Source organism: Sus scrofa, chromosome 1 (assembly GCF_000003025.6).
Source record: "Sus scrofa isolate TJ Tabasco breed Duroc chromosome 1, Sscrofa11.1, whole genome shotgun sequence".
In the NCBI taxonomy this organism is placed as follows: Eukaryota; Metazoa; Chordata; class Mammalia; order Artiodactyla; family Suidae; genus Sus; species Sus scrofa.
In genome coordinates, this window is record NC_010443.5 from 216519943 (window position 1) to 216534375 (window position 14433).

At 40.1% G+C, this 14433-nt stretch overlaps 1 pseudogene; it reads right to left on the reverse strand.

Moving 5' to 3' along the window:
* LOC100152856 lies at positions 2435–10441 on the reverse strand (annotated as a pseudogene).

Consider the following 14433-nt stretch of genomic DNA (forward strand, 5'->3'; position numbering starts at 1 on the left):
TTACTTTGAAGTTTTTGACGTAAGAGTCTGTATACATATGAGATTGTTCTAAGTTGTTGGTTTCTTAATTGCAAATGCATCTCCAGTGTCCTGCATTTGTACCCTTCTCTTCTCATGATTTCTGGTTTTGGTGGTATAATTGTGCGTGGGTGATTTCGTATTTTTACATACATATACCTTCACTGGTGAGCCTTGTCATTTGTGGTATTTTTGTTTCCTGTTGTGGCCTTTTCTTTTCTGCCTAGAGAAATCCCTTTAGTATTTGTTGCAAAGCTGGTTTAGTGTTGCTGAATTCTCTTAGCTTTTGCTTACCTGCAAAGCTTTTGATTTCTCCTTCAAATCTGAATGAGAGGCTTGCTGGGTAAAGTAATCTTGGTTGGAGGTTTTTTCCTTTCATCACATTAAGTATATCATGCCACTCCCTCTAGGCCTGCAGAGTTTCTGATGAAAAATCTGCCAATAACCTTATTGGGGTTCCATTGTATGTTACTTGTTTCTTCTCCCTAGCTGCTTTCAGTATTTTCTCTTTGTCTCTAATTTTGGTCAGTTTGATTAATTTGTGTCTCAGTGTATTCCTCCTTGGGTCTGTTTTATATAGTACTCATTGCACTTCCCGAATTTGAGTGAGTGGTTCCTTTCCCATGTTAGGGAAGTTTTTGGCTATTATCTCTTCAAATAGTTTTTCTGTCACTTTTTCTCTCTCTTCTCCTTCTGGCACCCCTGTAATACAGATGTTGGTGAGTTTAACATTGTCCCAGAGTTCTCTGAGACTCTCTTCATTTGTTTTCAATCTTTTTTCTCTTTTCTGTTCCACATCCATGATTTCTACTAATCTGTCCTCCACCTCACTTATTCGTTCTTCTGCTTCCTGTATTCTGCTATTGGCTGCTTCTAATGAATTTTTTATTTCAGTTATTGTATTTTGCACCTCTTCTTGTTTAAGTTTTATATCTTGTATCTCTTTGGTCACTGTTTCCTGTAAGTTATCCATCTTTGCCTCCAATTTATGTCCAATGTCTTGCATCATCGTCAGCATCAACAGTCTAAAGTCTTTTTCCTTGAGTCTGAGAATCTCCTGATCACTCAGCTGATTTTCTGGGTTTTTCTTGTTTTTCCCTCATCTGAGTTATAGTTCTCTGTCTTTTCATTTTTATACGTTTTGGTGTGGTGACCTTTTTACAGGTAATAGAGTTGTAGCCTCTCTTACTTCTGTTGACTGCCCCCCTTGTGGCTGAAGTTGGTACAGGGGCTTGCTGTGGGCTTCCTGATGGGAGGGACTGATGCCTGCCCACTGGTAGGTGGAGCTGATTCTAATCCCTCTGGTGGGTGGGGCTTTGTCTCTAGATGGGATTAGAGGCAGCTGTGTGCCTGGGGGTTCTTTAAGCAGCCTGTTTACTGAGGGGCAGGGCTGTGATCTCACCTGGATTGTTGTTTGCCCTGGGGCTTCTCAGCACTGACTGACAGGTGGGGCCAGATTTTCCCAAAATGGCCACCTCCAGAGAAAGGCACACTGATGAATATTCCCAAGAGCTTTGCCTCCAATGTCCTTCCCTAAAAACAAGCCACATTCACCTCTGTTTTCCCAGGAGGTCCTCCAAGAACCACAGTCAGGTTTGACCCAAATTCCTATGGAGACTTTGCTTTGCCCTGGGACCCAGTGCACGTGAAAGTCTATGTGTGCCTTTTAAGAATGGGGTCTCCATTTCCCCCAGTCCCGTAGAGCTCCTGCATACAAGCCCCACTGGCCTTCAGTGCCAGATGCTCTGGGGGCTCTTTCATCCAGTACCAGATCCCCACATGTGAGAGTTTGATGTGGGACTCAGAACTCTCACTCCTGTAGGTGAGTCTCTGTGAACTAGTTAGTTTCCAGTCTGTGGGGGTTCCCACCTGGGAGGTATGGGGTTGCTTATATCACATAATTTCCCTTCCTACCTCTTGATGTGGCCTCCTCTTTGTCTTCTGGAGTAGGATATCTTTTTGAAAGTTACCTATCCATTTGGTTGAAGATTGCTCAGTATTTTGTTGTGCATTTTGTTGCTTTTAGGAGAGAAGTTGAGCTCCAGTCCTTCTATTCTGCCATCTTAATCCCATCCTTCACATTTCCATTAACTTCTGATTTTATCTTACAAACTTCCTTCTACTTGTTTTTTTTATTTTGTTCTTTTAAAAATTTCTTAAGTTGAAAAAAATGTCACTAGTTTCCAACCTTTCCTCTTGTCTAAAATGAGGATTTATTTATTTATTTATTGCCCTTTTAGGGCTACACCCATGGTGTAAGGAGGTTCCCAGGCTAGGGGTTGAATCGGAGCTATGGCCACTGGCCTACACCACAGCCACAGCAACACCAGATTCAAGCCACATCTGTGACCACAGCTCATGGCAATGCCAGATCCTTAAACCACTGAGCAAGGCCAGGGATCAAACCTGAATCCTCAGATAGTAGTCAGGTTCTTAACCCACTGAGCCACAAAGGGAACTCCTAAAATGAACATTTAAAGGCATAAATTTCCCTTACAGAGCCACTTTAACTGTATTTTACAGGACATGGTAGGTAGTATTTTCATTATATCAGTTTTTACTATTTTAAAATTTCCACTATTGTTTTTCTTTGACACATGAATTATCTATAGGTGTGTTTCAGTATTTTCGAATACACAGGGAGTTACAAATTTATCTTCTGTTATTATCATGTTTTCTTTTTTTGGTCCACCTATGGCATATGTAAATTCCTAGGCCAGGGTCAAATATGAGCTGGAGCTGGGACCTATGCCTCAGGTGCAGCATCACTGGATCTTTACCCACTGGCCAGGGATCAAACCAGCTCCTCCATAGGGACAAGCTAGATCATTAATTCACTGTGCCATAGTGGGAACTCCAATCTTCTGTTACTTTGTTATTTTGCCACCCCAGACCCTCACCCGTAGTTTGCTTTCCTAGAATCAGTCATTGTTAACAGTTGCTTATGCATCCTTCCAAAGATATTCACTGCATTTGCAAGCATAGATTAACAAATATGTATTCTTTTATAAAAATACAATGAAATAATTCTATAACATTGTATTGCTGCTCAGCATTCCATTGTATAGTGGTACCATAACTTAATCAGTCCTTCATTAATGAGACATTCCAGTCATTTCCCATCTTTTGCTATTATGAACAATACTGCAATGAATATTCCTTTACAGGCTTTTTGCCCACAGGTGTGATTATGTGCATAGGATAAGTTCTCAGTAGTAGAATCACTGGGTCAAACAGGATGCATTTTGACACATATCACAGATTGTTCCTAAAGCCGTTATACCAATTTATACTCTCATCATAAAGTGAGTGCTAGTTTTCCTCACAGAAATACAGTAGTCTCCCTTATGTATAGGGGATAATATGTTCCAAGAGTCCCAGTGGATGCTTAAAACTATGGGTACTACAAACCCTACATAGTCCTTTTTTTTTTCTATACATATATACCTATGATTAATTTAAAAATTAGGTGCGGTAAGAGATTGATAATAAGGTAGAGCAGTTATAACAATATAGTGTAATAAAAGTTATGTTACTGTGGTTTTTTTTTTCTCTCTCTCTTAAGATACCTTATTGTACAAATTCGATAACTTTTCCATCTAAACTAAGTACTTACCACTCACTGTAGCCATAAATTTTGGAGTCTGAGGTGTGATGGCAAAGCTGGTACACCTTGTTTTTTCCTTCTTCACAATTTCATGGATATGTTCTTACCAAAGATTTTTTTTTCTTTCCTTATTAAGTCAAGAATTTTCACCTTTGCACTTAAAGGAAGGACTTTATAACTTCTCCTCGGCATATGTGAATTGCCAGCATTAGTGCTCTTCTGCTTTGGGACTGTTATTAGTAAAAGAGGGAGACTTGATCGCAGGCTCTATGACATCACAGCAGTCGTTCTGAAAACCTACAGGGTTACTAAGTGAGGAAAGATTGATATGATGAACAAAGGGATGATTCACATTCCAGGTGGAATGTTGTGAGATTTTATCACACTGCTCAGAAGTTGCATTCTTCAAAATGTAGCAATAGATTATTTTTGGAATTTTGCATTTAGTATTGTCAGACTACAACTGATTTCAGGTCACTGAAAGCATGGAAAGCAAACCCATGTGTAAGAGGGGACTACTGTATCACACTCTGATTGTTGTCAATTTGATAAATAGTCTATAATTGTATTAATTTTCTAGTGAGAAAAATATCATAAAAGTTATTTTAAAACATCTTCAGAGATTCAAAAGAGGAGGAACAAATATCTGTTTGGAAATGAGAGGCAGGAGAAAGCTTGGAAGAGGTAGCCCTATGCAGTATCAGGAATGAGAGGCAGAACTATGGCAGTGGAGCTGGAGGGAGGCAGCAGTGGAAAACATTCAAGGCATTAGCAGTGTAGAGGGTGTAGTATGAGTAAGGCACAGAGAGTGGAAAATTGTCTTACAGGTAACCTAGTTTGTCTAAAGGGAAAGGAGCACATCCCAAGGAAAATATACCTAGTAGGCAGCAATGAATCATTAAATCAGGAATTCCCAGTCCTGGATGCCCATTACACTCAGTGATCTTGGGGAAAAAAAAAATCTGTGCCTGCGTACCACCTCAGACCAATTAAATTAGAATCTCCAGTAGGAGCTTCCTTAAACTATCCGGGAATTATGTATGTATGTGTGTGTGTGTGTGTAGCCAAGGTTGAGAATTGCTGCATTAAGGTCATATGAGCAGGGGAGCGATAAGCTCAAAAGTGGGCTTTTGGAAGATTTACTGTCTTAGATCACATGCTGTTTACCTCTAAGTGTATTGAACAGTTTGAAAGTTGGGGAAAAAAATCTTAACTATTCAGTTCAAAGTTGAATTTAAGTAAATGTTCACTATCTCTTTAAAAGAAAAAACAACAAATGTTCTGTATCTCAAAATAATTACTTTCTACTTTTAGGGGATAAGATCATTTGCCAAGCAGGTGTAATTCACAATGAAATTATACACACCAGAGATTTGGGGCAGAGAGGAAGTCTGTCCCCAAATCCCTCTAGAATGAGACTGCACTCAGAACTAAGTGAAGCATCGCTTTGACACTAGGTGGAGCCATGGATTGTGATTACATGAAAGGTCTCACATCAAAGAAATAGGTAAAGTCCAGAGAAGGGGAGAGACTTAGAAACCATCTACTCTAATCCCTTATTTTATTATTTTAAATTTATTTTTTGTGTGTGCAAAATTGATTACTTTTCACATAAGTTATATATTCACACGGTTTATGTATACAAAGGAAAAGACCACACATGCAGTTTCCTTGGTGGAGATTCTCTGCCCTCCAGATCCATCCACTGTCCACCTGCCTGGGCTGCCAGAGGCTCACCTCTAAGGCTGCACTGACAATGTGCTCTGCCCTCGTGCTTCTGGTAGGGTTTGCCCAGGGGGCAGCACTGGTAAGAAACTAAAGGACAGGAAGATTGCAGTCCAGGTCTTTATTTAAACCTGAGCTCCTTCCCTGCTGGGCTGTGGATTCCTCTATGTAAGGCTGTGGCTTCTGTTCCATGGCTTTTACACCTACAGCTCTCTCTCTCTGGTTCAGGTAACCACTTACCCCCTTTGTCTCTTAAGGCCCAGGCGTGGTGATGACTCCCCTCGGTAGCTAGTCCAAGGCTGGGCTCATCACCATCCTTTGCTGGCTGCCTTATCCCTGTCCATGACTTTTTAAATCATTCAAGTCCCTTCTATTATCCTTTTCAGTGTGCCGTATACTCCTGCTGGTATCCTAACTAGTACAGCCTTGCTCCTCATGTCTTTGTTCCCCATTCATCCAGTTCTCTCAAAGCAACTGATTCTATAGGTTGTATGCACATACAGGCATAAAGGACTATATAAATATATATCCCTATCACACTTATTTTAAAATGTAGCATACTATATACCTAGTTCTCTAACAATATATCCTAGAAATCATTCTATAACAGCATATTGAGATCACTTTACTCCTTTTGATGGTTGCATTATATTCCATTTTATGGGTTACAATCATTTTTTTAGTCAGTCTCCCATAAATAGAACTTAGGTTGTTTCCAGCTGTTTGCTGTTAGAAATGATGCTATAAGGAAAAACCTCTTACATGAGTCATTTCTCCTTATTCTAACTATGAGGAAAATGAAACCAAAAGATATTGTTGAAGGTTAGTTCTTGGTAGAGCCCATGTCATCAGGGTCATCAGCTTGTAGGATGAAACTGAGTGACTGGCACAATGGGATCTGAATTTTGCTAGGGTCTCCCCACAAAATCTACTGCACATTTCAACTCTTATTAAATTTCCACCCTTATATACCTTTCTTTCTTCCTTTCTTTCTTTCTTTTTTAAGATTTGATGTCATTTATTTGTTACACTTAGAATATCTCATTTTTGACTGGACTCAAACATAGAGGTAGAAGCTCTCAGAGAGGAGAGCCTCTGGCTCTTGGCAATCTGTTCCTGACATTTTTCTTTGGCCTCCTTCATTCTCTTGGCCAAAAGTTTAGCGTATTCTGCAGCCTCTTCCTTGTTTTTCTTAGCATATTTTTTCATCAGAGCAATACGCCGACGTTTGTGTTGCAGAACATGTGGAGTAATAAGATCCTGAATCTTGGATGCTTTGGTCCTAGGTTTCTTACCTTCTTTGTTTAGGGACTTTCTCACTACATACTGACAGACATTATCTTCCTTAGAGAGACTGAAAAGTTTGTGGATTCTGCTAACTCTTTTAGGCCCCAGGTGACAAGGTATAGTAATATCGGTGAGTCCAGGAATATCCTTCTCCCCTTTTAATTTTATTTAATTTTACTTATTTATTTTTGTCCTGTTAGGGCCACACCCACAGCATATGGAGGTTCCCTGGTTAGAGGTTGAATTGGAGCTACAGCTGCCGGCCTACACCACAGCCACAGCAACACCAGATCCTTAACCCATTGAGCAAGGGCAGGGATTGAATCCATGTCCTCATGGGTACTAGTCGGGTTTGTTAACCACTGAGCCATGACAGGAACTCCCTTCTCCCCTCTTTTTTATGGTGACCAAATGGAGAACACTCAGACTGGCATCCACAGTGCATCCCCAAACAGATTTGCACTTTCTTTCCCCAGTCCTCCTTGGTCTGTAACAGGAATCCACTTACTCAGTAGCAGGCAGACTCAATCATGGGTCAAGACACTCTGCTTCATGGGAAACCTTATTTGTTGTTCCCACCACTGATTCAGACCACATAACTCTTCCATTCTTCCCCCAGAGCGTCAGCAGCAACTTATATGACCATACATTTCTCATAAAAGGTACGAAGATCTTGTTCGTTGTCCACTTCAATGAGTTTCTGGCAGCCGTTGGCTGGGAAAGAGATGTTCAGCTTCATCCTGAAGTGGCCAAAGACCTCCGAGGTGCCACAAAAAAGAGCTTCGCCTTTATATTTCCACTCCCAGGGTAGTGGTTATGAGAATGGACTCCAGAGCCATGACATGGGGTATATTTCCTGCTTCATTACTAATAGGCTGTGTGACCCTGGACAAGTCAGTTAGCCCCTTGATATCTCAGCTTTTTCATCTCTAAAATGATCCCTACCTCATGGTGTTGCTGAGAGCATGAAGTGTTTTCTAAGGGCCCTGCATATACCAGGAGCCACATAATCACTGGCTCTTATTAGTGGTGTGGTTACCATTCCTTTGGTTTGAGGCTGTGCTGCAAACCAGCATTCTACTACAAGTTGAGAGGGCCAACTCATTGTATTTCACCAATGGTTTATCTTTTAAACTGAGATGTTCTGATATTATCAGGTCTTCTGTTAAAAGCAGATGTAGATGAAAAAAGACAGGCAAAAAATTAGGGACCTAGGGGCCTGAAATGGGTCCTAAAAGAGAAGGGAATTTCTAAAGATAACTTTGCCCAACTCACAATTTGATTTTGTTTTTCCTGATCACATGTACTTAATACAGATCCACAGATATATCTGCCTGCTGAACATCCTTCCTAGTTATCTTCGTTTCCAAACTAGACTCACTGTTCACAAGCCCTCCAATAACTTCCACTCTACCATCAAAACCAGCCCAAACTTTCTCTCATAGTCCCACGGCACATTTAGGCAAGTCAATTTAAAACTCTTAGGATCATCCTCAACTGTTGTCTTCCAAATTTGTTATCAAATCCTGTAAATTATTTATTTTCAGTAGTTTTCAACTTCACTCCCACCCCCTTCCATCTCCTCTGAGACTACTTTAAATCAGACTTTTGTTATTTCAATGGGCTGCTGAAATCAGCTACTCCTTCTCTCCATCCCTTCTCTTCTCCCTCCTTTCCCTCCTCCCTCCCTTTCTTCCCTCTGAAAATATATACTGAATGACCATTATTCATCAGGCCTTGATCTGGCACAGAGGATGAAAAAGCAAACAAGACAGAAGGATCCTAAATCTTCCTCTAACCTTAACCTAATCCTAAACCTCAATTCATGATATTGATAATCTGGAGAAAGAGTCAGACACTAAACATACAAGTACACAAATAATTGGTTCAGGATGACAGGGATCTTATTTTCTATTCTAGGAGGTCAGAGATTCCTAGTCTCAAGAATCCATTGTAATTCTTGCTTTAGAAAGTCCCTGGGATGGTAAGAACTGGAGTTTTGTAGGGGAAGCAGAAGGAGAAAGGAAGTGGCCTGACCCTAAGAGAAGGAAGAATGCATGAGACTGGCATGGATAGGGAATTGGAGGAAGAAATTAGCAGTAGGTTCTATAAGAGCTGGGGATCTGGTTGCAATTTTGCATAGTACTCCAAAGAGAATGAGACCTCTGGTGGAGAAGCTTGGATGGGGATCTGGCCTGAGCACTTTGGCCCCAAGAGCAGAGGCAGGTACCCCTGGTGGCATACCTAGAATCAAAAAAGAGGTCTTTGAGGGAGCATTTGCATCCTGCCGAAGGCAAAAGGGCCCAAAAGATGCAGAGGAGCAGCCAGCAATGGATAGTGAGAGGCGCGGTAGCTAAGAAACCAAAGATCAGGCACTTCTCCATTTTTATGCCAATATGTAAGTCCTACGGTCTAGAATGACCCACTTTGGGATTGGGAATAGTAATTGCAGTTTCCTCTATGTAAGGCTGTGTAAGGCTGACTATGTCATGAGCCTTATGTCATGAGCCATTTCTAGAAGACCAGATAGACTAATTAATCTCTATTCTTCTCTCGCTCTCTCTTTTTAAAGAAAATAATCCTAAAAGGAAATATATATTTTAAAAGTCATAAATTAGTTGTGTTATCACGAGCATACCAGGAGTCCCCTATTGGTCTCAGTTTTCTCATCTATAAAGTGTGGGGGATGATGTTGAACTTAAAATTCCAGCTCTGCGATTCCAAGGTTTTATGTTGTCTCATTCAAGGAACAGAATGGTTATGATGATAGCTTAAGAGTTTTCTTTCTTGGCTTTAATCACCTTAGTTGCACTTCCAGGCTGAGAAAATGAAAGCTGATACGATTTATCTATGTCACCAACTAGCAAAGTTTTTATAATCCCTGCTCATTTCCCTTAAACTCTTCCTATAGGTGAAATCTGCACTTAGCAGTAAAGTGGAGGCAAGAAGTTTCTGCCTTCTTTGGTAGCACATGACCTGTCTTGATTTGAGGCAGATCATGTGAAACTGATACCCAAGAGACTTTCTCACCTGGTGGCTGCAGAGAGAGGGGGAGGGAAACCCTCAATTTAACAGACTCTTCATGCTAAATTAACAAGAAAACTCACCTTACTCCCCCCAGTAGCACAGACAGAGTGTTAATTTCTACTAAACCCCTTCAGGTGGAGAGTGAACAGGCTTCACGGGCAAATAGCCAGCTTCTCCAGCGGACCTCGGGAAGGGGGTTGTTAGAGAATGCAGCTTTATTGAACGTGGCATTCAGTTACTGAAGTGACTATAATGTTGGAGGAGGGTGGTGAGGAGACAATATATTTTGTGAATTAAATCACTACATGAGATAATCAGGTATAGAGATTAGAAGTATGGACTCCTGAGACAGAAAGACAGGTGCCTATCACAGCCTTGGCACTTAATAGCTCTGTGACTTTGGGTAAATTGCTTTCTGTTCCACATATGCAAAATGGGGGTAATAATAGTATTTAGCTCATAGGATGATTGTGAGGATTTTATTATTACTATTATTTTTAAAAAATTTATTTTATTTTATTATTATTAAAGTATAGTTGATTTACAATGTTTCTTCAAGTTCTGTTGTACAACAAAGTGACCCAATCACGCACATTTCCCTTGCTGCACAGTAGGATCCCATTTCCTATCCATTCCAAATATAACTGTTTGCATCTTCCAAACCCCCACAGTGCCCATCCATCCCACTCCCTCACTTTTCCCCTGGGGAATCCCAAGTCTGCTCTTCTTGGCCATGATCTGTTTCTGTTTTTTGCTTATTTGTTATTTTTAGATAAGATCATCTATTCCATATTTTAGATTCCACAAATAAGTGATATCATATGGTATTTGTCTTTTTCTTTTTGGCTTACTTCACTTAGTATGAGAGCCTCTAGATCCATCCACGATGCTGCAAATGGCATTAGTTTGTCTTTTTTATGGCTGACTAATATTCCATTGTATACATGTACCACATCTTCTTAATCCATTCATCTGTTGATGGACATTTACATTGTTTCTATGTCTTGGCTATTGTGAATAGTGATGCTATGAACATGGGGCTGCGTGTATTTTTCGATAAAAGTTTTGTCTGGATATATGCCCAGCATTGGAATTGATGGATCATATGGTAGTTCTATATTTAGTTTCCTGAGGTACCTCCATACTGTTTTCCATAATGATTGTACCAATTTACATTCCCACCAACAGTGGAGGAGGGTAACTTTTTCTCTACACCCTCTCTAGCATGTGTTATTTGTTGACTTGTTAATGATGGTCATTCTGACTGGTATGAGGTGGTACCTTATGCTAGTTTCAATTTGCATTTCTCTAATAATTAGTGATATTGAGCATTTTTTTCATATACCTATTGGCCATTTGTATGCCTTTGGAGAAAGGTCTATTTAGGTCTTCTGTACAAAGAATAGTTCCTGACACACAGTGAGAACTTTGTTGTTGTTGTTGCTGTTATTTTGCATATCAAGCCACACACATTGACTCAAACATTTTTGGTGTTTAAATCAATATTTGAAGTTTGCAGCTTCAGAATTCAGCCTCAAAACAATTCCAAATCACAAAGTGAGAAATTTAGCAGCTTATGCTATGTGGTATCCAAAGGCATTAGATCACTTCAGAATTATTTTGAGAACCAGGTAAAGAAGCCAAGAAAATAAGAAGTAAAAACATTATGGACATTCAGAAGAAATAACTTGAAATGTCTTATAAGTTACATCGTAAGTAATAAAATTTCCAGAGTCAATCCTTTTCAAAAGAATATATCTGAATTGCTTGATAAATAACATTTTAGGATTTCTCTAACTTTGCTGAAATTTTTTTTTGTGTGTGTGCGCCAACTAGTATCTGAGAAGGTGCATTTAGCTTTTTCCAAAGAAGCAGCAAAGAAGAATGTCAAAAATCTTTTTGCTATAAACAGCAAAAAATAATGTCAAAAACTTTTCCTGTTTGGAGAAAAAATAAAAAGTCATGTGACAGATCAGGAAATCTGTACTCTAATCCACTGAAGGAAGTGGATGCATGTATTTTCTTAATTTTTTAAGATTTCCAGATTATTTTCCTTGCACAATTCCACTGATTCTCAGAGTATAGGAGCATAGCCTACATTTGTTTCACCTAGTGAATACTTGAACACAGTTTTCATGTACTATTTTATTCTATGACTTGAAAAGCTAATATTGTGATGGTTGGTTTGTCATTGGATGGATCCTTTTTTGGGGACCTCTCTTATGCTTTAAAATTTTACAATTTTTTTCTAGACTGAGAATGTATTTTTTAATAATTGAAAGCTTTTATACTGAATATTTGCTATTTGGTTTATTTTCTTACCAAAAAAAAAATAATTGACTAGCCTATCTTCCTTCTAGAAAGAACCCAGGGACTAAATACATGAAATCAGCACTTTTTACTGCCTTCAAAAGAGGAAACTTTGCAATTACCCAATTCTTGACTCCAGCATAGTCCATGGGTCCTGGCAGTTACCAGTGTTAAGTCTCATGATGATGATGTATCAGAAAAACCTCATCTCTATTCTTTTTGATAATGACTCCTGCTCACAAAGCTAGTCCTAGATAACTAGAACAGAAAGTAACTTTGATGAAAAGATATGGCCCCAAATTCTCTCAAACACTTCCCATTTGTTTGTTGTACTGGCTCTGAGGTGATGGACATTTGGGATGAAATTTTGGTAAGAGGTAAATGGAACTTTGATGATCTTACCCTGCTTTCCTTTGTGTGTGTGTGTGCGTGTAAGTTTTGTTTTGAATAACATTTTATCCTGAAGTCACATGATAGCATACAGTATTCAAGAGTCTCAGTTCTCCTTATTGCAGAACCACAGCTGTATCTTCAGAAACCAGACTTAATGAGAACAAGATGATGTAAGAAGGCAAAGCCCAGGTTGGGTTTTTTGCAAGGTATTAGGACCTTTCTCAAAGGAATCTCTTTCTCAATCCTGAAGTGAAATTCTGTATATTTTGGCTCAGGATTATTAGCACTTTGCGCTTCCTTATTTTATCATCAATGACAGCTGTAAACTCCCTACAAATCCAGCACTTACTTCTCACAGAGTATCACATACCCCCAGGAAGGTAACACTTATCTAAGTCTTGATTCTGGGAGCTTATAGTTGTGTCACTGAGGAACTCATGCAAAGCAGATCAAATGAATCCCATTTAAAAGACTTGCATCAAGATGCTTCATCTGGGCTGTGCCTTTCTCAACAAAGCCCAGGTCATTAAGCAGTCATGGGAATCTCAATTTCACAATCCAACAGAGTCTCTGCTTTGTTTCTGACTTCAGCAACTTCTATGTGAATATATGATTTTGTCATCACCTATTCTTTTTCTCAGGACATTTTTGCAATAGAAACTGTTGCTTGTTTTTTTTTTTTGTTTTGTTTTGCTTTTTTAGGGCCGCACCTGTGGCATCTGGAAGTTCCCAGGCTAGGGGTCTAATCAGAGTTACAGCTGCCGGCCTACGCCACAGCCACAGCCACAGCAACGCGGGATCTGAGCCCTGTCTGTGACCTACGCCACAGCTCACAGCAGTGCCGGATACTTAACCCACTGAGCGAGGCCAGGTTTTGAACCCACAGCCTTATGGCTCCTAGTCGGATTCGTTTTCATTGCGCCACTATGGGAACTCCAGAAACTGCTGCTTTTAGTAGCTTCTAATTCTTATGACCAAATAATATCTTCAGAAACTCCCTCATCCTCTCCTAGATCTGAAAAGACATGACAATTCAGTATTGAGCCTGGGCAGCCTATTTCTCTGCTGGTTCTCATGAGTTTTCTAAAGGTGCTGACTTGTTGCCTTTACATCTCTTTTCACTAACACCTGTTATCATCCTTTTAGTAAAATGGGGTTTTGAAGACCTGATTTCTTTTCAGCAGCGTATTAGCAAATCCCAGATCTCTTGCTTACGATTCAGTTGATTTACCTCTAAAACTGAAAAAAATTATTGTCTGTGCATTGTTCTTAGTAGTTCCTCACTTCTCTTACTATATATCCATTCAACAAACATTTCATTGAACACTGAATTGTGACAGGCACTATGCTAGGAGATAAAAACATAAATATGAATGAGACTTGCTTCCTTCCTTGAGGCCCCCACATCTGGTAGAAAAGATATAAAATTATGGCATCTTTGAGTGAATTAGGAAGAGTCACCCTCCTTCTTGGTGGAGGCAGCTCTGCACGCAGGCTCCACTGATGTGGCAAGTGGAGAACAGAATGGATTTCAGCCCCCTCTTGTCTCCTTGATCAGAGAACCTTGTGTCAGGCACAACCTGAGCAATAGCCCTGGACATGGAAACAGCACAGTGTGATGAGCACAGATGAGGGGGGTGGGGCCTGGCCATCTGATAGGATGGGGAGCCAGGGGAGGTTTTATGGGAAAGGTTACATGGGAGCTGAGACATGAGGAAGCTCATCTAGTGAAGGGGATGAGGGGCAAAGAGAAGAGGAACGAAGATGCAATTTTAAAGAGCATGGCATCTTTGAGGCTCTGGGATTCATTGCTGAGGATAGAGTGCCCAGTGAGGGGATGAGGGTGGGAGAGACCTGGCTAGAAGCTGGAAGACACCAGAGTCGTGGTCTAGGTCCTTACTGCTCAAAGTACTAGACTTTCTCACAGGGCAGCTCTAGTATTACTGGGCCAAAATAAGTACAGAAATGTTAGAAGTGCAGAATCTTGAGCTCCACCCAAGACCTACTGAATCTGAACCTGTATTATAATAAGCTTAATATTTAATAAGGTAGTTCATGGGCACATT